The sequence below is a fragment of the Dipodomys spectabilis genome, unplaced genomic scaffold (genome assembly GCF_019054845.1).
Source record: "Dipodomys spectabilis isolate Male_0828 unplaced genomic scaffold, ASM1905484v1 ptg000002l, whole genome shotgun sequence".
Classification (NCBI taxonomy): domain Eukaryota; kingdom Metazoa; phylum Chordata; class Mammalia; order Rodentia; family Heteromyidae; genus Dipodomys; species Dipodomys spectabilis.
Genome location: NW_024870679.1, coordinates 487,527 through 512,649, shown reverse-complemented (window position 1 = coordinate 512,649; position 25,123 = coordinate 487,527). Strand labels below are relative to the sequence as shown.

Here is a 25,123-nt window from a genome sequence, read left to right as displayed (position 1 = left end):
CTCTCACAATCTTTTGTGAGGGTTTCCATGAGGCAGCCAGCCAAAAGAAGCTTTCCTTTATAGCTTCCTGGCTTTATTTACTTCACTTGTGGTAGTGGCAAAGCAAGTGGCTTCATTTTCTTCCTGACAACTTTCATATTTCCCTCTTAAGTTTGTGGTCATTGTGCTACTGCTCTCCAGAGATGAAGTCCACTGTTTCTCTTCCTGCTCTGCTTCCTCACATCAGATAAGATCAGCCTTGTGCATTACTGCTAGGGTATGTTAGTTACCATGCCACCCTCCAGAGGGAGCCTTCTGAGTTCTAGAAGGCAGATTCACTGACTTTGCATGTAAGCCAGATAGGCAAACTCCTCCCCCTTCTGACGACAGTCAGGAAGCACGGTGGCAGGAGGGAGTGGGTGGACCTAGCTGAGGTGTGGTTGAGACTAGAATGGTAAAGTGCTAAGTGAAGAATTTCCAATATCACCCTCACACAGTTGCCCATCACACATTTGCACTGTATGTCATAGTTCATTGTAGTTTAAAAATTGTGATTCGATACTATATGTTCCTGTTAGAAAATGACTGCTCCTAATTTCTTTCTGTGTCATTTAAAAGAGAAATGTTACTTTGGGATAACAGCTCTTTTATTTTATTTTTTCCATTCAATGATCTCACAATATCTTAGTTTAACAGACTTCTACATCTGGTTTCAATAGTTTGTAACTACTGCAGCAGAGACAAAAATGGAATCCATACAGTGAACCTCCATATGGTTTGTCATCCTGTTTGTCTGTTTGTCATACTCTCTAGAGTACAGTAGTGACAGAAATGAGTAATTTTCATTCACTATCCCTTGAATCTTGTCATTCCTCCACCAAGCTTCAGAACCCTATGAGAAAAATGAACTCTCTGATGGAATAGTAGAGGGTAATATTGGAGTTCACCCTCCAATGAAGTTTGGTTGCTATGAATGAAATAACACATTTCAATAGTATTGACTTAATCACTTCACATTATATTCATTATCAGATTGTCACACTGTGCCTCTTAAATATGAATGGTTAAAATCATAACCATTTCTAAGATTAAAATAATTTTGAGACTCTAAAAATGAAATTCCAGTTGATCATTATTCAAATTGCCTTGGGACATAGGAATCACATTATTGCTTCCGTTATTTTTCTTCCTTTGTTTCTTTTATCTTGTGTATACAGATATTAATGTTATGGTATCTCTCATTCACATGTCTACTAACTATCAAGTAGGCATTAAGTTCTTTTTTTAAATATAAAAATTGTAGAACATTGCTATAATGAAGATAGTTGTTTATTTGTTTGCATCTTTGTGCTTTTAAGCTTTACCTATAAATCCTAAGATAAGTGATCTCATGTTGACATACAGACTTTGCTTGATGGAGACAGTAAAGGCATGAAGCCCTTCTTTAGACACAATTTGCATTGCAAACACCATAACCAACCAATGAACTTGAGGATTCTTAAAGCAAAAGGAAGAGCAAAGCTTGCTTTAATACTAGTAGGTATGGCACATTTGTGAAGAAGCAAAGGGAAGGACACATTCTCTCAGTCCTCTAGCTGCAGCAATTTCCACCACATTGATTCTCTAGCTCCTCCTAACTCAGACATAAGAAGCATTTCACAAGAATATTTCTTTATATTGCATTTGCTATTAGTTAATGGCTCCCTGGCATGTGAAATAAATAGAATATAACATTTTAACTTCTAATTTGCTAGGGATCATTTCTTGGGAGGTAGAACAATTGAGATAAATATGTTTACTTTTCTTTTTCTTTTTTCCTTTTTCTTTCTTTCTTTTTTGGGGGTGTTGGCTATGAGGCTTGAACTCAGGGCCTGGGCACTGTCCCTGAGCTCTTTTGTTCAAGGCTAGTGCTCCACCACTTTGAGCCACAGCTCTACTTCCAGTTTTTGAGTGGTTAATTGGATACAAGAATCTTAATGGGACTTTTCTCTCAGGGCTGGTTTTGAACTGTGATCCTCAGATCTCAACCTTCTGAGTAGCTAGGATTTCAGGTGTGAGCCACCAGTGTCCAGTTTATTTTTCTCAACTCTTTTTAACTTTACCTCCTATTAAGTGTTTACTTTGCTAAATGTCAGAAAAAAACAGAAAATAGAGGTAAAGAAAACAAGCAAGTAATTTACATATCTTTGCTTAAAAATGTAAATTTAAATCCAAATAAAATTTAAAAAGTCAAGTAATAGATACATCTGGGAAAAAACCCCCAAATCTCTTCTTACTGTTTTAGTTGTCTCTTGATTAGTAGGATTGCTCCACATGTTCCACTGAGTTCTCTCTCTTCCACTGTATACCTACTTATGTCTGTTCCCAACTGGCAGGACACAATCACGTTATGATGTGATTTCTAAAATCCCTAGAGTAGAGATGGTGGACACTGAAGGCAGAGTATACTTACACAAACTTGCTCTATGTCAGTCATGTGAACTTGGACAACAGACAGAAAGAGAAGACTAAGCAGGTGGGAAGCAGAGAGTGTAAAATGTTCTTTTTTTATTGTGAAAATACTGTACAGAGGGGTTACAATTACATGGGCAAGATAATGAGTACATCTTATCAAGCATTATAGCCTCCTCCTTTGTTTCCCCTTCCCATCCCTTCCCATCCTCCCCGCCCCCGCCCCTCGCCCCCTAACCAATCCTCTCCCCCCCCACCAAAGTTGTAAAGTTCGTTTTTGACATAACGAACTTGTACATCTCATTTTTGCAATGGGTCCACCTGTATCCCTATTTAAACGATTTGTTTTTCCCCTTCCCCTCCACAAATGATACCAACATCAAATACAGTGAAAACAGGGGTTATACTGTGGGGGAGGGACGTACAAAGCAACAAAGAAATCATCTTATAAATGTGTTAGAAACAATCGCATGAAAGAAAAAAAAACAATTGAATACATATCTTAGGTTTCATTTCCCTAACATCAACTTATCTGACCTTTTCTGCTTGACTCAGACATATACTAGATATTGCAAATAAGGGAAATCATGGGACCTATGTTTCTTTGGGTGTAAAATGTTCTAAGCACATGTCATGCACAGTTTTCAGTTGTAGTTGCAAAGACACAGCAGACCCCCCAAATACATTAATTTTTAAAATTAATTTTTGGGGACACTGTGCCTCTGCCCCTCATCCACTTGTAACTTAGCATCATTTGTTATACTTCACATTATTGATAATGACCATATATGTATTATTGTGGATACAGCCCTGAAGTCTTTGTCATTCTTTATTACTCTCTTAGCAGCAGATTCAGTGAGCATAATTGGAAAGAAAAATCTTTATCATTGCTTCTTTGTTCTTATTGATGACTGTTATGCCAAGGTCGCAGGTTCCCCCCCCTCCCCCCCTCAAGAAGACCACCGAGAGTTAGACTCTACAGCTGTTTTATTTAAACGGGCTGCAGCTCGGGCCTCGTCCTACACTCTGACACAGCCTAGGAGGAGAACCCCGAGCTAAGGATTTGCAGGGTTTATATAGGCACACAATCAACCAGGTGTTTTGATTACCACCATGTGTTGCTTTGCTAGACAGAAACAAGCAACAAGTGGTCACTGCCTCAAACTTTAACCTTTCAATGACCTTGAGAGATCACTTATCTTCCCCTCACTGTCTGTGATAATTGTGTTGTGATAGTGAAAATATACACATGTATTTTATAGTCTTCCACAGTGGAAAGTGCCCTCTATGATTCTCTAAAAATTTTCAGATTGATCTATTCCTGGATAAGAAATGTTTATATATATATATTTCTGGTCGTGGGGCCTGAACTCTGGGCCTGGACACTGTCCCTCAGCTCTTCAGCTCAAGGCTAGTGCTCTACCACTTGAGCCTCAGTCCCACTTCCGGCTTTTTCTGCTTATGTGGTGCTGAGGAATCGAACCCAGGGCCTCATGCATGCAAGGCGAGCACTCTACCACTGAGCCACCTTCTCAGACCCAAGAAATATTTATATTTTGACTTCAGTGGACACTCAGAGTCCGTTGTGTAAGTCTACTCATTTATATTATTTCTGTTCATTATTACATCATGACCATCAGAACAAGCATTTCTGCTGATTAAAGTACTAAAGGACGTTTTTGAGACCATAAATTTTCCTTTTTTTGTTAATGTATATTTTTTATTGTAAAGATACTATACAGAGGGGTTACAGTAGGTGAGTAAGGTAATGAGTACATTTCCTATCAAGCTTTGTTGCCCCTTCCTTTGTTTTTCCTCTCTTTCCTCCCCAACTCCTCCCTCCCCCCAAAGTTGTTAGTTCATTTTCAGCATAGTGTCCGGTACATCTTATTAATCAGGTAGTTGTTTCTTTGAGGATTTGTTATTGGGGGATTTAAGTTTTTGAGTTCTAAGTATATGTTAGATATGAGACCATTGTCTGTTTTATGACTAGTGAAGATCTCCCAATCCATGGGCTTTCTATTGATCTTGCTATGTCCTTTGCTATGCAGAGGCTCTGCAGTTTCATGCAATCTCATTTGTTCAACATTTCTTTGATTTGTTTTGTTTATGGGTCTTTATTAAGAAAATTTTGGCGGGCTGGGAAGATGGCTCAGTGGTAGAGTGCTTGCCTTGTATGCCTGAGGCCCTGGGTTCGATTCCTCAGCACCACATAAGCAAAAAGAAAAAAGCTGGAAGTGGCGCTGTGGCTCAAGTGGTAGAGCGCTAGCCTTGAGCTGAGGGATAGCACCCAGGCCCAGAGTTCAGGCCCCATGACCGGACCCCCCAAAAAAAAAAAGAAAGAAAATTTTGGCCTGTGCCTAGGAGCCCTAGAGTTTCTCCTATTATTTCTGGTAATGTTCTCAGGGTGTCTGCCTTTACTTGGAGTTGATTCCGGTGCAGGGTGATATATGGGGATCAAGCTTTAGTTTTCTACAGGTGTTAAACCAATTTTGCCAGCACCATTTACTGAAGAGGCTGTCTTTCTTCCATTCTGTTTTTTTTAAAGCTCCCTTATCAAAGATTAGGTGGCTATAGGTCTATGGGTTCAATTCTGGGTGTTCAGTTCTGTTTCATTGGTCCTCAGGTCTGTTTTTGTGCCAGTACCAAGCTGTTTCGATTACTATGACCTTGTAGTAGAGTTTGAAGTTTGGTATTGATATTCCTCCAGCACTGTTCTTTCTACTAAGGATTGTCTTTGCTATTCAGGGTCTTTTATTGTTCCATATGAATTTTTGGGTTGCCTCTTCTACTTCACTGAAGAATAAGGTTGGAATATTGATAGGTATCACATTGAATTTGTAGATAGCCTTTGGCAGTGTTGCTATTTTCACAATGCCAATCATCAATCCAGGAGCATGGGAGGTTTTACCACTTCCTAGTTCTGCTTTAATTTCCTCTTTCAGGTTTTTAAAGTTTTCATCATAAGGTCCTTCATTTCTTTGGTTAAGTTAATTCCTAGTTACCTTATTTCTGAGAGGCTATTCCAAAAGGAATTGCTTTACTGATTTCAGCCACGCTCTTCTCATTAGTGGCATACAGAAAAGCCATTGATTTTGAGGGTTAATTTTATACCCGGCTACTTTGCCAAAGTTTCAAATCATCTCTAGTAAAAAAAACTTGGGAATGGAGTCCATGGGGTTCTTTAAATTCAAAATCATGTCATCTACAAAGAGGGAGAGTTTTACCTCATCTTTCTCTATTTGGATTCCCTTTATAAGACAAGTCTTATTGCTCTACCTAGGCATTCTAATACTAAATTGAAGAGAAATGGAGAGAGTGGACATCCTTGTCTCATTCCTGAATTTAGAGGAAATGGCTTTAGCTTTTTTTCCATTAAGTATAATGCTGGCTGTAGGTTTGTCATACACAGACTTTATTATATTGAGCAATATTCCATGGATTCCTAGTTTTTCCAGAGCCTTCATCATAAAGGAGTGTTGGATATTGTCAAATGCTTTTTCTGCATCTATGGAGATAATCATGTGGTTCTTATCCTTGTTCTTGTTGATGTGATGAATTATATTAATTGATTTGTGTATATTGAACCAGCTTTGCACCCCTGAAATGAATCCTGTTTGATTGTGATGTATGATTTTTTTGATGAATTGTTGAAGTCTATTAGACAAAATTTTGTTGAGAAGTTTTGCATTGATATTCATCAAAGAAATAGGTCTATAGTCCTCTTTCTTTGATGAGTCCTTGCCTGGTTTTGGGATGAGGGTTATGATGAGTTCATAGAAAGTGCTTGGAAGTAAACTTTCACTAATTTCATTGAAGAGTTGGAAGAGTATTGGTGTGAGCTCTGCTTTGAAGGTCTTGTAAATCATACAGTCCTGGGCTTTTCTTGGATGGGAGGTCTCTTATTGCTGTTTCTATTTTGATGCTTGATATGGGTCTTTTAAGTTGGTTTAAATCATCTTGGTTTAGTCTGGGCATATCAAGCTAGAAATTCGTCCATTTCTTCTACATTCTCAAATGTATTAGCATAAAGGTTATGAGAAGTAGTCTCTTAGTATGTTCTGAATCTTGGTTGTTTTTGTGGTGATGATTCCATTCTCATCTCTGAGTTTGTTTATTTGGGTATGTTCTCTTCTTTTTATGATAAGCTTTGCTAAGAGTCTGTCAATTTTGTTATTTTTCAAAGAACCAACTCTTTGTTTTGTTGATTCTATGTTTTTTGGGAGACTCTAATTCATGTAATTCTGATTTAATTTTAATTATTTGTTTCAGTCTACTGGCTTGCTGCACTTTTGCAAGGAGCTTCAGGTGCCTCGTTAAATTGTTGTTTTCAGGTTTCTCCGATTTGTTGATGTAGGAACTCAGAGCTATAAAATTGCCTCTGAGTATTGCCTTTGCTTTGTCCCAGAGGAGCTAGTAGTTTGTGTGTTCATTTTTGTTGAATATCATGAACACTTGAATTTCATGTCTAATCTCTTCCATGACTCACTGGTGGTTCAACAGTGTGTTGTTCAGCCTCCATCTATTACAGAACTGTCTTTGTTGAGCTGCTTTCAGTGTTGTGCTGTAATTTTATTTGCTTGTAGTGTGAGAGAATGCAGGGCATAATTTCAGTCTTTCTGAATTTGGACAGATTTTCTTTGTGACCTAAAATGTGGTCTATTTTGGAGAATGTTCCATGTGCTGCTGAGAACATGTATTCTGATGCTGCTGGGTGAAATGTCCAATAGATATCTGTTAAGTCTAGTTGATCTGTGCAGTTATTCTTCTGTTGAGTTTTTGCCCAGCTGATTTATCCAGCAGGGATAATGAGGTGTTAAAGCCCCCAACAATTAGCATCTTTGGATATATGTGAGATTTGAGAGAAAGTAGTGTTTCTTGGATAAATTTGGGTACTCTGATATTTGGTGAATAGATATTTAGAATTGTAATATCCTCCTGAAGGCGTGATCTCTTATTAGTATGCAATGACCTTCTTTATCTTTGATACTATAACATTTCTGATTCTAGGCTCATTCTATAAACTCTGTGAAGGGTCCAGAGCTGAGAACAGCCTCGATTTTGGTTATGAAATAGGCTGCCAAAGCTGAATTTAGTTGATTCTGTCCAAGACTCATCAATTGGCCTATATGACAAGGAGCAGTGTGTGTGTGTGTGTGTGTGTGTGTGTGTGTGTGTGTGTGTGTGTGTGTGCGCGCGCGCGCGTGTGTGTGTGTATTTAAAAGGGCATAACAGTTGTATTTTTCCTGACAGCTATTCCTATTTTGGAATCTATTGTAAGAGAAGATATTTAAAGTGCATACTGGGAATCCAGTTTTTCATTATTTACTAAATTGAATAAATCTATTCTTTGATGTGTCCACTTTATTATTAAGTATACACCAAAGAGTTGTGTGATCATGCGCACACACAAAACTTACAGAGATCTGGGTGCTGGTTGAATATATTTGTAATTCTAACTACTCAGAAGGCTGAGACTTGAAGGATCACAGTTTGAAGGCAGATGAGGCAGAAAATGATGAGATTCCATCTCTAATTAATTCATTAATTATCAGGCTAGAGGTATGGGTCAAATGGTAGAGTGCAAATTAGGACAAGAAAGCTGAGTGAGATCATAAGGCTCTGAGTTCAAATCCCAGTACTAATATACATATATATACACATACACACAAACTTACAGAGAATGACCAGAACACAGTATTTATAAGAACACTTTCATTCAACCGGGTGCCGGTGGCTCATGCTTGTAATCCTAGCTACTCAGGAAGCTGAGATCTGAGGATCAGGGTTCAAAGCTAGCCTGGGCAGGAAACTCCTTGAGACTCTTATCTCCAATTAACCACTAGAAAACTGGAAGTAGTGCTGTGGCTCAAGCAGTAGAGCTCTTGCCTTGAGCTGAAGAGCTGAGGAATAGCGCCCAAGCCCAGAGTTCAAGCCCCACAACCAACAAAAAAAGAGAACATTTTCAAAATGAAAATATCCAAATGTCCTTCCCTTCTTATAAGATAAAACATTTTAAAATGTAAAATCTTTCAGTACATTTACTAGTTATACCAAAGACATATTAAAATATCATAATGTTGACAAGAAGCACATAGTACTGTGTAATTCCACTCATGTAAAGTTTATAAACAAACTAATTTCTGACATTAGAGCCCAAACTATTGTCTGTCATATTTCTCAGTTATCTAATAGAATTTGGAGTTTTTTTTTAATCCTTGGACTACTTAAAACACAATCCTAAAATCAAATTATGACACAGACTTTCACAAACAGAAACTTAGACCCCAAATTACTAGCCATTTAATGAATAGAGTTCTGGATGTATTCAACTCTAACATGAGAATTGGCATGGTATCATTAATTCTGCCAGTCTCTTCTTATTCTCTCTCAAATTTTCTTAGCCTACTAGTAATATATTCTTGTAAATGATGTACAAGTTATCCCCAGATTTTAAAAGAAAATTAATTCCCCTATCCATTTCAAGACACAAATGGACCCTTTATTTTTTCTTGTAAATGAAATTGAAAGTGAAAACCAAGCAAGCTTCTTGGAAATAGAAGAAATGCGCAGAAATCAGCTGCTTTCCTTTCTGATTGTTTGTATCCGGAACCAAAATATTATTCCTGGGGAAATAGAATTGTTTTACAGATTTAATCAAACAACAAAGTTTCCTTCCTACCCATGGTTCTTTCCAAATAAAGTAAATTGAAGTGAGGCACTGGAGGCTCACAGCTCTAATCCCAGTACACAGGAACTTAGTACTGAAGATCTTGGTTTGAAGCCAGCCCAAGCAGACAAATCTAAGAGACTCTCAACCAGCAAAACCCAAAACTGGATGTGTGGTTCAAATGATAGAGCATTAACCTTAAGCAAAATAAAAAAAGAGAAAATCCAAGCAAGAACACAAGGCACTGAGTGCCTTGAACTCAGTGCCTTGAGTTCAAGCCCCAGTACAAAAAAAGTAAACTGAGGTCTAAAGATAAATTTAGAGATATTGGCTGGCATTGTACTAATTTCAGGCATATTTAGTATGACTTTGTATAAAAATATAAATCTAAAATCATACATATTCCAAAAATCATAGCACTGTTAACTTACTGAAGGGATTAATGATTTGTTTTATTTTAGTAATTTTTTTTTTTTTTTGGTCTGTCGTGGGGCTTGAACTCTGGGCCTGGGCGCTGTCCCTCAGCTCTTCAGCTCGAGGCGAGTGCTCTACCACTTGAGCTACAGCGCCACTTCCAGTTTTCTGGTGGTTTATTGGAGATATGAGTCTCACGGTCTCTCCTGCCCGGGCTGGCTTTGAACCGCGATCCTCAGATCTCAGCCTCCTGAGTAGCTAGGATTACAAGCGTGAGCCACCAGCGCCCGGCTTATTTTAGTAATTTTTGAATTACTATTTCTCAATAAATGTAAAGGGCTTCTTTTAGTCATATATATATATATCAATTAAATCTTTTCCATTTTAAAAGAAAATGACTTATTATAAGAAACAATATTTAGGTAACTTCTATGTAATGAGTATTATTTTCAACTGCTCATTTACTTCTCAGATATATATTTTTTTGAACAGTAGCTCATTACATTCAAAATTCTATCATATAAGGGATAGATTTGGCATAGATGATGTATGTTTATAACTATAGTTTCCATAAAATAATTGTTTAGAATGAGAGCTTGTAGTGAATCTAGAGTCTGAAAAAATATTCACCATTCACAGGACTCCATGCTTCTTATAGGTGGACTAGGAAATGATCCATGGGGTTAAATAGATGAGCTTTAAGCATCATTCAAAAAAGAGAGAACAAGAAAGTCAATACAGAGTACTCCCAGCTTCTTCTGTAGCTCCTGGTTTTCATCCTGGAATGAGAACTCCAAGAAGACTGCCAAGGTCTCCTAAGCTTGGGTGGGGTGGATGTCTAGCAGTTCCTGCAATGAGTCTAAGGAGAACTTCACCTTGTAAGCCATCTGCTTGCTGTAGTGATGGGCTGACTTGTGCAGAGCTGCTGAGGTCTTAAGCCAGGATGAGTTGCCTCTGAGTTTTAAAACCAGTATTAAGCAGATCTCTGTAGATCACTAGCCCTACCCCCAGCCTGAGTGCATCAAGTAAGTTAGGAATAAACATCAAGTTGCCTCTACTTTACTTTTTAATTTGGAAATTGGCATTTTGAAAATCATAAAACCTGAAAGTATAAAGTTTTGTTTTCTTATTTGTAGAAGTCTACTTTCTTCTTTATGTATTTTCAGATGCTTTTAATTCTTATGTTCCAACATAGAGCACTAATATCTACCAGTATAATCAGGGTAGCCTATGAACAATATTCCATGCAAAGTAAAAAAGGAACATATTAGACAAGAAAGATGGTAACATTTATGAGACTAACTCACAATATTATAAACTGCATACAAAAATTTGTCAAGAATCAGAACAGTAAGAGAGCATTATGCAGAGACATTATTTTCTTAGCACTGTAGATCAATACAGGTCTAGGAAATGTACTCATTACTTTACTCATGTAACTATAACCCCTCTGTACACAATTTTTATAATAAAGACATTAAAAAAAGAAACAAAGAAAAGAAACTACTTCCTTTCCTAAGGTCATGCTGAATTTTGGTTACAAATTCTCAATGATTTTTTGGCCTTTTGTTTACTTTAATGTAATAACTACCAAAGCACATCAACTAGTGCAGAGTATATTCACCAATGTCTTTTCTACTCAAACAGAGAAACACTTACTTTTAAAATATATATTTAAAATTATCTTTAGTAGTTGTACAAAGGAGTTTCCATCTCACAAATACAGCAAATCTGATCAATATCACTCATCCCTTCCTTACCCACCCCTTCCCTCACTCTTTAATTTTGTAGGATATACATCACCCCTTCCCTCACTCTTTAATTTTGTAGGATATACATTGAATTCTTCACTGCATTCTCCCCCTCTTCTCATCTACCATTTTCCCCTTTCAAGTACCCACTTCGTGGTGTTTATTTTGTTTAATTTTGACTTTGCCTTTCTAAGGAATTACACTATTTGTGTTCTCCCCTGAATCTACCATATTTCAATTAATATATATGTATACACTTGAAAACTACATACTATATTTACTTTTAAGCTTATATACTAAATCTATCTTCCACATATAAGGAAAAAACATGGATCCGTTGTCTCTCTGGGCCTGACTAATTTAACATAATTTTTCCTAGTCTTTCTATTTCTTTACAAATAGTACAATATCATTCTTTCTAATGGATGAGTAAAATTACAGTGTGTGTGTGTGTGTGTGTGTGTGTGTGTGTGTGTGTGTGTGTGTGAGACTTTTTTTGATCCATTTGTTCTTAGGGGGCATCTGGGCTGATTCCATATCTTGTCTATGGTGGATAGTGCTTCAATGAATAGGGTTGTAATGTGGCTTTACTGAATCCTTGTTTATCATCCTTGGATAAATGCCCTGGAGTAGAATTGCTAGGTCCCAAGGTATCTCTGTGTTTGCTCTATAGTATTTTATTTCAATCACAAGTATCCACTGTTTAACCCTACTTTTTGTTTTTATGATCTCTTAAAGATCTATTAAAGCTCAATAAACCTTCAAACACTCTCCTCAATCTAGATGAAAACTTATTTTGGATTTTTTTCCTTTTTGTGCTGATACTGGGGTTTGAACTCAGGGTGTGCAAGCTGTCCTTTAGCTTTTTTGCTCAAGGCTGGTGCTCTACCACTTGAGTCACATCTCTACTTCTAGTTTTTGGTGATCAAGTGAAGAGTCTCAAAAGTATTTCTTCCTGGGCTGACTGAACAGTGATCCTCACATCTCAGCCTTCTGAGTAGCTAGGATTACAGGCATGATCCACAGTTATCCAATATTATTTTAATTTTTAAAATTATCTTTAAGTAGTTGTACAAAGGCATTTCAATTCACCATGTCAGTTTATGTATTTATGCATGCAATGTATCTTGATCAGTAAGACCTCTTTTGCCAATCTTCCCATCTCTCTCAATCCCAGTCATCACTTCAGGTTATTTTAGTACTATTTTAACATATGTACTTTAATAATATGGCTACATCTGCCTCCCTTTCCTATCTCCATTCATCAGGCAGGCAAGAGATTTAAGTAGATAGGCATCAATGGCATGAGTCCTCCCAAGATTCAGTCTGAATGAGAAGGAAGGCAGACCCACATCAGGAAGGAAACCAGCCTGCCGTGAGGAGGAAGAGCTGGCAGGAGGAGCAGTGGTAGGACCAGTGAAGGATAATTAGGAGAAAAGAGCCCAGAGTTTCTAGGATTCACAATACAGACGAGGAGACAATCTGCTATACAGTCCAAGCTCCAAGGCTCTCAGACCTGGAAGGGGAATGCCTATATAATCTTTTTTTAAAAATACAAATTATGGGGCTGGGAAGTTGGCTCAGTGGTAGAGCGCTTGCCTTGCATGCATGAAGCCCTGGGTTCGATTCCACCAGATAGGCAGAAAAAGCCAGAAGTGGTGCTGTGGGTCAAGTGGTAGAGTGCTAGCCTTGAGCTGAAGAGCTGAGGGACAGTGCCCAGGCCCAGAGTTCAGACCCCATGACTGGACCTGCCCAAAAAATAAAAAAAATAAAAATTACAGATAAAACCGTTTCTGCCTGATTACACACTATACAGGTTAATAACAAATAGTGTCTCAGTATTACTTTTAATTTTCCAGGATAACTAAGTTTCTACAATGATTTGACATGTGATAATATGTCCTATAAGGTATAACTTGCTCCAAAACTGGACTAAATAATGTTTTTTTCTAAAAAATGAACAACTGGTTTCCTAGTTTTGATTTTGTACATATGATTTCTATTTTTCTACTGTGATTCTTGGACAGAATTTAAGAATAAGATGCGACCCTTTATCCCTTTAACCACTAGGGCAGAGGCAGGAAAAATTAAAGAGCTCTTTCTCTTAAATTTAATGCACAGGAAAGTGCTAAGAAAAAGTGGATCAACTCAGTTTTAGTTTTTTCCTTTGTCCTCTCTCTCTGCTTTGTCTTTTATTTCCTCATTTTTTTTCCTTATATGCTTATTTTCCAGGTTGCAATGAGCTATCCAAACTAAGAAGCTTTCACATTCAAGTAAATTAAGCAGAATAATATAATTCCATCAAGCCACATTCACAATCAAATGTTTCAAAAGTTATTTTCCATGTGTCATGTGGATCGACAATGAACTCTCTCCAAGCATCACAAGCTGTTTCTGTTGCCAGTATTGGATGGTTGTTTTAGCATTTGCCTAACAACATACAGAATGGCATCATCCATGTAGTGTTGCTGCAAGGAATCCATGGAATACTACACGTGGACACCATGTGCTGGGCACTTAGGTAGGATTCAAATTCACTGAGGTGAGGGTTATTTTTGCTCTCTTCTGATTTTAGGCACTGGACAGTCAGGAACTATCTGAAGATGGATGGAGAAGTCAGGAAGATAAACTCTTCCAGCAATGTCTCTGTGAGGAGGTCGGGGTTTGGTTCTTCAGTGACGTGAGGCAAATAGGGGGCTGCACTTATTTAGTGTTCCATGCAGGGATTTTTCTTGCAGCTCAAGATGGATTTCCATGGTGGAAAGTGCATCCTGGGAGTGGAGGCCAGTGCTATCCTCCTGCCTCTAGGCCAGAGGGAGTCTGAGCTGTCTTGAACATATTAACATGTGGAGTAAGATTATGGAACCTCCCATACTGTCCAATGATCCAGTCCCTTTGGTTCTCCAGCATATCCTTGGGACAACTCTTTGTTCCTGTGCCTTAAGGGAATTGTACAGGAAAGACCCACTTTCCCCGAGAAGTCACCTGGTTCAAACTCTGCAATTACTCAAGCTGCCTTACCCCTGAGTTTGCTCCCGAGTTTGACTGCTGAGAAAAGCACTTAAAAACTTAATTTTATTTTATTGTAAAGATGATGTACAGAGGGGTTACAGTTATGTAAGTCAGATAATGAATACATTTCTTTTTGAACAGTGTCACCTCTTCCCTCGTTTTCTCCCAGTTTTTCCTCCTGACCTTCCTCTCCCACAAGTTGTCTAGTTCATTTTCAACACAGTGTCTAGTGAATATCACTGCTGCATTTGTTCACCCTTTGTCCCCCCCATTTTGATACCCTCTTTTATTCTCTCCACGACAAATCCACGTACACAGAACACAAAAGGTACAGAAATAAAAATGGTGACAGAGGAGAGAAAAAAATAAAAATAACAAAAACCTCCTGTTTTCGTTTCTTGGAGTTATTTTCAATAAACATCATCAAACCGGAGATTGCAGTTGTGCAAGTAAGTCTGGGTGAGGATAATTGAGGTTGAAACTACATTCATTTCTCGCTGCTCACCCTGGAAGCTTCCAAAGTGTTGCTCGAACTTCAGAGAAACGGAATTTTTGTAAGAGGAGGTAAAAGTGCCCAGAGTTTTCCATACTGTCTCATAAATCTGAGCGGAATAAGACAAAAAAATTTAAAAAAGCAACAATGGAAAAAATTTCCAAAGATCACGGTATTTATTTGACAATCACAGAGCATTGCAATGAGAAAGGTTTTTTTTTTTTTTTAGAAATATAAGTGAAATTTTTGGATTAGCTTATAGGTAATAAGAAATACACACAGATTACCTGCTTATAGGTGATTTATGATACAACTGTGTTATGTATATGTCAGCTTAAATGTACCTATCTCCTCGAACATTATAGCATTGCTTCAGGTGAAAATTTACAAAACATTTTTCTTCTAACTATAAGAAAACCTCACAAAATTGAAGTGGACAGACTTTGGTGACAGAACAGTTCTGGGCAGAACAGTTGTCTGTAAGAGCCACAGCAGAAGGGAAAGAAGGTTCCACACAGAGAATGTCTAGTGTCTGTCTGTGTCACTCCAGGCACTGACACTGTGGCAGTGTCTTTTGGATCTGGATGAAAACATAAGCAGTGTGGACTTGTCCCTTCTCCATCATGCAGGGCTTGGAGACATGGCTCAGACTGTAGAGTGTCAGCACTTCAAAGATCCTGAGTTCAAATCCCCCTATATAAATAGATAGATAGGTAGAATACATAATAAATTATTATGTAAAGCATTAATAAAGAAGGTGCTATGAAAAGATAAAATGAAGGATTTGCTAGTCTTTTAGAAAGATGCATAAATGCTTTTTTTCTGAAATATTTTTTGTCTGAATACATTATTATTATAATATATTACTGCATGTAATATATTTTAAATGTCATTTGATTTTATTATTATTCTCAGTGAAATTTCAATGTCATGTGCTATTGTTTACCCAATGTACAATGGGCATACCACCTAACAAAGAACTAAGTATAGCATTGTAGAAATTATAGCATTGGTAATAATGCAGAATATTTTTGTTTATACAAGACTTTGATTAAAATTACTTAAGTCCAACATTAAATCATAAATTCTTTGAGTTCAAATTCTAATAACTGAAGTTTGCCATGTAATGGGGTGATGTCATGCTTTCTGATGGAGGCATAGAATTAGACTGTTTTATACCACATTTTCTTTTTTATTTTCTTTTTGTATTTTTTATTGTAAAAATCATGTACAGAGGGGTTTCAGTTACATGAGCAAGATAATGAGTACATTTCTTATTGAGCATTATTGTCTCCTCCTTTGTTTTCCCCAACCATCCATTCCCTCCCACCTCCACAACTGTCTATACCACATGTTTTTTTTTGGGTCCGGTCATGGGGCCTGAACTCTAGGCCTGGGTGCTGTCCCTCAGTTCTTCAGCTCAAGGTTATCACTCTACCATTTGAGCCACAGCGCCACTTCCGGCTTTTTTTCTTTTTGCTTATGTGGTACTGAGGAATCGAACCCAGGGCCTCAGGCATGCAAGGAAAGCGCTCTACCATTGAGCCACCTTCCCAGCCCCCTATACCACATTTTCTTGATCCATTCATCTACTGAGGGGCATCTGGGTTGGTTCCATATCTTAGCTATGGTAAATAATGCTGCAATAAATATAGTTGTGCTGGCAGCTTTAGTATAGCCTTGTTTGTGATCATTTGGGTAAATGCCCAAATGTGGGATTGCTGGGTCGTATGGGAGCTCTATGTGGAGTCTTTTGAGGAGCCTCCATACTTCTGTCCAAAGTGGTTGAACAAATTTACACCAACAATGCAGTAGGGTACCCTTTTGGCCACATCCCCTCCAACATCTGTTGCTATGAGATTTCTTGATTATAGCCATTCTAACTGGGGTGAGGTGGAATCTCAATGTTGTTTTGGTTTACATTTCTTTATGGCTAGAGAAGTTGAGCATTTCTTCATGTGTCTATTGGCCATTCTTATTTCCTCTTCAGACGAAGAAGTCTCTCTTTAAGTCTTTTTTTTTTTTTTACATGAGCAAGGTAATATTTCTTTTTTATTGTGAAAATACTGTACAGAGGGGTTACAATTACATGGGCAAGGTAATGAGTACATTTCTTTTTTTTACTTTTATTTTTTAAATTTTTATTTATTTTTTATTGTACAGAGGGGTTACAATTACATGGGCAAGATAATGAGTACATTTCTTATCAAGCATTTGTAGCCTCCTCCTTTGTTTTCCCTTCCCTTCCTATCCTCCCCCCGCCCCCCCTACTATCCCCCCCCAAAGTTGTAAAGTTCATTTTCGACATAACAACTTGTACTTCTCATGGTTGCAACGGGTCGACCTGTATCCTTATTTATGACTTGTTTTTCTCCTTCCCCTCCACAAATTATACCGACATCAAATACAGTGAAAGCAGGGGTTATACTGTGGGGGAGGAACATACAAACGCATATAAATGCGTTAGAAACAATCGCATGAAAGAAAAAAAACATTTGAATACATATCTTAGGATTCATTTCCCTAACATCGCCTTATCTGACCTTTTCTGCTTTCTCTTTAAGTCTTTAGTCCACTTATTAATGGGGCAGTTGTTTCTTTGAGGATTTGTTGTTGCGGGATTTAGTTTTTTGAGTTCTAAGTATATTTTAGATATGAAACCTTTGTCTGATGTATGGCTAGTGAAGATTTTCTCCCAATCCATAGTCTTCCTATTGATCTTGCTAACTATGTCCTTTGCCGTGCAAAACTGTAGTTTCATACAATCCCATTTGTCCAACCTTCCTTTGATTTATTCTGTTTCTGGGTCTTTATTAAGAAAATTTCGGCCTGTGCCAAGGAGTCTAGAGTTTCTCTTATTCCTTCCTGCTATGTTTTCAGGGTGTTTGCCTTTACTTTGAGGTTGATTCTGGTGCAGGGTGATATATAAGGTCCTAGCTTTAGTTTTCTACAGTTGTTAAGCCAATTTTGCAGCACCATTTACTGAAGAGGCTGTCTTTCTTCCATTCCATTTTTTTAGCTCCCTTATGGAAGATTAGATAGGTCTGTGGGTTCATTTCTGGGTCTTCAGTCCTATTCCATTGTTCTTCAGGTCTGTTCTTGTGCCAGTACCAAACTGTTTTGATTACTTGGCTTTGTAGTAGAGTTTGAAATTTGGAATTGATATTCCTCCAGTGCTGTTCTTTCTGGTAAGGATTGTTTTTGCTATTCGGGGTCTGTTATTGTTCCATATGAATTTTTGGATTCCTTCTTGTATTTCATTGAAGAATGAGGTTGAAATATTGATAGGTATCACATTGAAGCCTTTGGAAGTATTGCCATTTTTGCAATGTTAATCTTCCTAATTCAGGATCATGGAAAGTTTTACCACTTCCTAAATTGTGTTTTAATTTCCTTTTTTAGGTTTTTAAAGTTTTCATCGTAGAGGTCCTTCACTTCTTTAGTGAACTACTAGGTATTTTATTTTTTTGTGGGGCTATTACAAAAGGAGTTGAGTTCCTGATTTCAGCCATGCTCTTCTCTTTGTTGGCATACAGAAAAGTCATTGATTTTTGAGGGTTAATTTCATACCCTGTTACTTTGCCAAAGTTTCAAATCAGCTTGAGTAATTTGAGAGTGGGATTCTTTAAATACAAGATCATGTCATTTACAAAGAGGAAGAGTTTTACTTCATCTTTCCCTATTTGGATCCCCTTGATGTTTGCATCTTGCAATAGTTCTAGCTAGGCATTCTAATACTAAGTTGAAGAGAAATGGAGAGAGTGGACATCCTTGTCTCATTCCTGAATTTAGAGGAAATGGCTTTAGCTTTTTGCCATTAATGGCTGGCTAATGGCCAGCTAATGGCGAGTTAATGGCTGGATGTAGGTTTGTCATAGACAGCCTTTATTATATTGAGGAATGTTCCATGGATTCCTAGTTTTTCCAGAGACTTCATCATAAAGGGGTGTAGGATATTGTCAAGTGCTTTTTCTGCATTTATTGAGATAATCATGTGGTTCTTATCTTTGTTCTTGTTGATGTGATGAATTATATTAATTGATTTGCGTATATTGAACCAGCTTTGCATCCCTGAAATGAATCCTGTTTGATCGTGGTGTATGATTTTTTTGATGAGTTGTTGAAGTTGATTGGCAAAAATTTTGTCGAGAAGTTTTGCATTGATGTTCATCAAAGAAATGGGTTTATAATTCTCTTTCTTTGATGAGTCCCTGCCTGTTTTGGGATGAGGATTACAATGGCTTCATAGAAAGTGTTTGGTAGTGAACTTTCACTTTCAATTTCATTGAAGAGTTGGAGGAGTATTGGTGTGAGTTTTGCTTTGAAGGCCTTGTGGAATTCAGCTGTAACTCTATGCGGTCCTGGGGTTTTCTTGGGTGGGAGGTCTCTTATTGCTGTTTCTGTTTTGATACTTGATATAGCTCTTTGAAGTTTGTTTAAATCATCTTGGTTTAGTTTTTGCATGTCAATATTTGGTAGAAAATTGTCCATTTTTCCAGATTCTTAAAAATATTAGCATAAAGGTTTGAGAAGTAGTCCCTTACAATGTTCTGAATCTTGGTTGTTTCTGTGGTGATGTTTCCATTCTCATCTCTGAATTTGTTTATTTGTGTGTGTTCTCTTTTTTTCTGATAAGATTTGTTAATTTTTTTGAAGAATGAACTCTTTGTTTTGTTGATTCTTTCAATGGATTTTTTTGGGAATCTAATTCATTTAATTCTGATTTAATTTTAATTATTTGTTTCTGTCCAATAGATTGGGGTTTAGCTTGCTGCTCTTTTGCAAGGAGCTTCAGATGCCTCATTAAATTGTTGTTTCAGATCTCTCCATTTTGTTGATATAGGAACTCAGAGCTATAAACTTTCCTCTAAGTACTGCCTTTGCTTTGTCCCAGAGAAGCTGGTAATTTGTGTGTTCATTTTGTTGAATATCATGAATATTTGAGTTTCCTTTTTAATCTCTTCCATGACTCACTGGTGATTCAATAGTGTGTTGCTCAGCCTTCATGTGTTACAGGACTGTCTTTGGTGGCTTTTGGTGTTGAGTTCTAATTTTATTCCCTTGTGGTCTGAGAGAATGTAGGGCATAATTTAAATGTTTCTGAATTTGGACAAATTTTCTTTGTGACCTTAAATATGGTCTATTTTGGAGAATGTTCTGTGTGCTGTCGAGAACATGTATTCTGATGTTGTTGGGTGAAATATTCGGTATATGTCTGTTAAGTCTAGTTGAGCTATGTAGTTGTTTAAATCTGTGTTTTCTCTGTTGTGTTTTTGCTGAGTGGATCTATCTAGTGGGGATAGCGGTGTGTTTAAGTCCTCAACAATTAATGTCTTTGGATCTATGTGAGATTTGAGGGAAAGTAGTGTTTCTTAGATAAATCTGGGTGCTCCACTGTTTGGTGAATAGATATTTAGAAGTGTAATATACTCCTGAATGAGAAATCCCTTAATTGGTATGTAATGAGCTCTTCTTGCTAATTTTACTTTGAAGTCTAATTTATCTGATTTTAGGATTGCAACTCCCACCTGTTTATGGGGGCCATTTGCTTGGAAGATTTTATTCCAGCCTTTTACTTTCAGAATATGTTTGTTTTTGTGGGCAAGGTGTATCTCCTAAAGGTAGCAGATAAAAGAGCTTGTTTTTTTGATCCAATTAGACAATCTATGTTGCTTAATTGGAGAGTTAAGTCTGTTAATGTTGAGAGATAGGACTGAGAGGTATTTGGGAGTTCCTGCCATGTTATCCACCTTCTTGAGGGCTGTGCCAACTGGGTTCTTCCTATGCTCCTTGTATTCTCTGTTTGGGGGCTGTTTCTTGTCCTTTATTTTGCTCTTGTTGATTTTCTATGTGTAGGACATCTTTAATTATTTTTTTTTTGTAGGGATAGTTTGGTGGAGATATATTGTTTTAGTTTTTCTTTGCGGTGGAAGGTTTTTATTTGACCTTCCATTATGAAGGAGAGTTTACCTGGGTACAGTATTCTTGGTTGATAGTTGTTTGTCTTTAGAGTGCAGCAAGCATCATTCCAGGCTCTTCTTGCTACTTGTTTCTGCTGAGAAATCTGAAGTTATTCTGATTGTTTTCCCTTTATAGGTGATTGATCTTTTCTCCTTGACAGCTTTAAGGATCCTTCCCTTGGTCTGAATTGATCCTGTGTGGATTATAATGTGAAGGTGGAATGTCCAGTTCTGGTCTGGTGTAGTTGGGGTTCTAAAGGCTTCTTGTATTCAAATAAGCCTATCTTTTTACATGTTTGGGAAGTTCTGTGCTAGGATCCTCTTAAACAAATTTCCTGGACCATGAACTTCTGTCTCTAGGTGCTCCTCTACATCCATTATCCTCAGATTAGGCCTTCTGATGGTGTCTTCTAAAATGTAGAATAGATCTATCATATTTCTTGGATTTGTCTTGGCTAATTGTGTTATTTGTCTATGATATCTAGGCTCTCTTCAATTCCAGAAATTCAATCTTCTGTATGATCTAACATACTATCAAGACTTTCTACTTTGTTTTTTATTTCTTTTCCTTCTAATTGGTCAGCTTTGAAGGCTTTAAGTTCTTTGTTGGAGCTTTGTTTTAGGTCTTGTATGAACTTTTTATTTCTTTAATTTGGTTTTCAGTGTTCCTTCTCAAAGCCCTTAGTTGATTGGTTATGGTTTCATTGGACTCCCTTTCCTTCTGATGGACTCCATTCAGCATTCCCTTTGTGGCCTCCCTGGATTCCTTCAGCTCTCTGTGTATTCCATGAAGGCCTCCATTAATCTTTGTCTATTCTCATCCTGCTCATGCAATTCTTGTATTAATCTTTGATTAGCTTCCTCACACTCACAAAATCCCTTTATTGATCTTTGGTTAGCCTCATCATTCTCACAAAATTCCTGTATTAATTTTTTAGTTAACCTCAACAGGCTCATGCACTTCCTATATTAATCTTTGGTTAGCCTCATCATGCTCACTAGATTCCTTTATTAATCTTTGATTAGCCTCATCATGCTCACACTTTACCCTAACCCACTAACGTGCTTCCCTATCACACCCATATAGAGTCTTTTGCAGGCTTTCAATCTTTTCATCCAGCATGTTTACCAGTAGTGTTTGTAGAGCATTTTGGTAACTCTCCTCTAGATTATTCATTAACTGCTCTGTTGCCTGATTATCACGAGAGGGAGTTGAGATACCTGGACTTTGCATTTTTCTTGTGTTTCTCCAGTTTGCTCTACCCATTTAGTATGAAATCAAAACCAATTTCATGCTAGAACACTATTTTAAGGCAAGCATCAACTAGAACCCTATAGTTGCACAGATTATTTGACACAGCCAAAATGAGTATAGATACAATCTGGTTCAACAGATGCAATGTAGATCAACAACAAACAAGTATGGACTAATGGACTAAGAATGTCAAGAAGGAGTCAGCAGACCAGATATTAGCAGGTTTAGGGAGAATTGTGGGGAGAAAATAAGATTAGAGGAATGAGAGGAGGGAATAGGAGAAAGGGAATTTAACCAAAACCTAAATTTAGAGAGGAAACAAATAGAAGGAAAGGAGGAGAGAAATAAAGTAACAAGGGAAAATGAAAAAATAAAAATGAAAAATGAAAAAATGAAACACTTAAAAATTATGTAAGTATAAAGAAATAATACTACCCTATTAAAGGAGTTAAGCTGAGAGTTTGTTAATTGAGTAATCAATTTCTGAATTATATATGCACACAATGAAGGATAAGGTCTAATAATCGAGATAGGTATATAAGTGGGGATGAGCAGAATAGCAATTGAGTCTTGCAAAAATAATCCAAAAAAGACCAAACAAGAAAAGAGTAAAAAGAGTTTTAAAGAAACGCACATACAGTGAAAGCAGGGGTTATACCATGGGGGAGGAACATACAAAGAAACAAAGAAATAATCTTATAAATGTGTTAGAAATAATCGCATGAAAGAAAAAAACATTTGAATACATATCTCAGGATTGATTTCCCTAACATCAACTTATCTGACCTTTTCTGCTTGACTCAGACATATACTAGATATTGCAAATAAGGAAAACCATGGGACCTATGTTTCTTTGGGCCTGGCTTACTTCACTTAATATACTTTTTTCCAAGTCTTTCCATTTCCTAACAAATGGGGCAATGTCATTCTGATGGGCGCATAGAATTCCATTGTGCATATATACCACATTTTCTTGATCCATTCATCTACTGAGGGGCATCTGGGTTGGTTCCATATCTTAGCAATGGTACATAATGCTGCAATAAACATAGTCGTGCTGAAAGCTTTAGTGTGGTCTTGTTTGTAAACATTTGGGTAAATGCCCAAATGTGGGATTGCTGGGTCATATGGGAGCTCTATGTGGAGTCTTTTGAGGAGCCTCCATACTTCTTTCCAAAGTGGTTGAACAAGTTTACACTCCCACCAACAATGCAGTAGGGTTCCCTTCTGTCCACATCCCCTCCAGCATCTGTTGTTATTAGAGTTCTTGATTATAGCCATTCTAACTGGGGTGAGGTGGTATCTCAATGTTGTTTTGATTTGCATTTCTTTTATGGCTAGCTAGGTTGAGCATTTCTTCATGTGTCTATTGGTCATCCTTCTTTCCTCTTCAGAGAAGTTTCTCTTTAAGTCTTTAGCCCACTTATTTATTGGGCATGTGTTTCTTCGAAGATTTGTTGTTGGTGGATTTATTTTTTTGAGTTCCAGGTATATTTTAAATATGAGACGCTTGTCTGTTGTATGGCTAGTGAAGATCTTCTCCCAATCTGTGGGCTTTCTATTGATCTTGCTAGCTATGTCCTGTCCCATGCAGAAGCTCTGCAAGTTCATGCAATCCCATTTGTCCAACCTTTCTTTGATTTGTTGTGTTTCCGGGTATCTATTCAGAAAATTTTGGCCTGAGCCAAGGACACCTAGGGTTTCTCCTATTCCATCCTGTAATGTTTTCAGAGTGTCTGCTTTGACTCCAAGGTCTTTGATCAATTTGGAGTTGATTCTGGTGCAGGGTGATATATAAGTATCTAGCTTTAGTTTTTTACAAGTAGTTAACCAATTTTGCCAGCACCATTTACTGAAGAGGCTGTCTTTCTTCCATTCTATTTTTTTAGCTCCCTTATCGAAGATTACACAGCTATAGGTCTGTAAGTTCATTTCTGGGTTTTCAATTCTATTCCATTGGTTTTGAGGTCGGTTCTTGTGCCAGTACCAAGCTGTTTTGATTACTATGGCTTTATAGTAGAGTTTGAAATTTGGTATTGATATTCCTCCAGCACTGTTCTTTCTGTTGAGGATCATTTTTGCTATTCTGGGTCTTTTATTGTTCCATATGAATTTTTGGATTGCCTCTTCTATTTCCTTGAAGAGTCAGGTTGGAATTTTGATAGGTATCGCACTGAATTTGTAGACAGCCTTGGGAAGTATTTCCATTTTCATGATATTGATCTTTCCAATCCAGGAGCATGGGAGTTTTTGCCACTTTCTAAGTACTGTTTTGATTTCCTTTTTCAAGTTTTTAAAGTTTTTATCATAGAGGTCCTTCACTTCTTTGGTTAAGTTAATTCCTAAGTATTTTATTTTTTGTGGGACTATTACGAATGGAGTTGCTTTCTTAATTTCAGCCACACTTTTCTCATTGTTGGCATACATAAAAGCCATTGATTTTGGGAGATTAATTTTATACCCTGCTACTTTGCCAAAGTTTTGAATCAGCTTGAGTAATTTGGGAGTGGAGTCTATGAGATTCTTTAAATACAAGATCATGTCATCTGCAAAGAAGGAGAATATTACTTCTTCTTTCCCTATTTGGATCCCCTTTATGTTTGCATCTTGTCTTATTGCTGTTGCTAGGCATTCTAATACTAGATTGAAGAGAAGTGGAGAGAGTGGACATCCTTGTCTTATTCCTGAGTTAAGAGGAAATGGTTTTAGTTTTTCACTGTTAAGTATAATGCTGGCTGTAGGTTTGTCATATACAGCCTTTATTGTATTGAGGAATGTTTTATGGATTCCTAATTTTTCCAGAACCTTCATCATAAAGGGGTGTTGGATGGATCTTGTCAAATGCTTTTTCTGCATCTCTTGAGATAACCATGTGGTTCTTATCCTTGCTCTTGATAATGTGATGAATTATATTAATTGATTTGCGTATATTGAACCAGCTTTGCATCCCTGAAATGAATCCTGTTTGATCGTGGTCTATGATTTTTTTGGATGAATTGTTGAAGCAGATTGGCCAAAATTTTGTTGAGAAGTTTTGCATCAATGTTCATCAGAGAAATGGGTGTATAGTTCTCTTTCTTTGATGAGTCCCTGCCTGGTTTTGGGATGAGGGTTATGATGGTTTCATAGAATGAGTTT

General features: G+C 37.3%; 1 pseudogene; it reads right to left on the bottom strand.

The window, feature by feature from the left end:
• LOC122108863 overlaps positions 1–25,123 on the bottom strand; it is a 36,373-nt pseudogene that overhangs the window by 5,981 nt on the left and 5,269 nt on the right.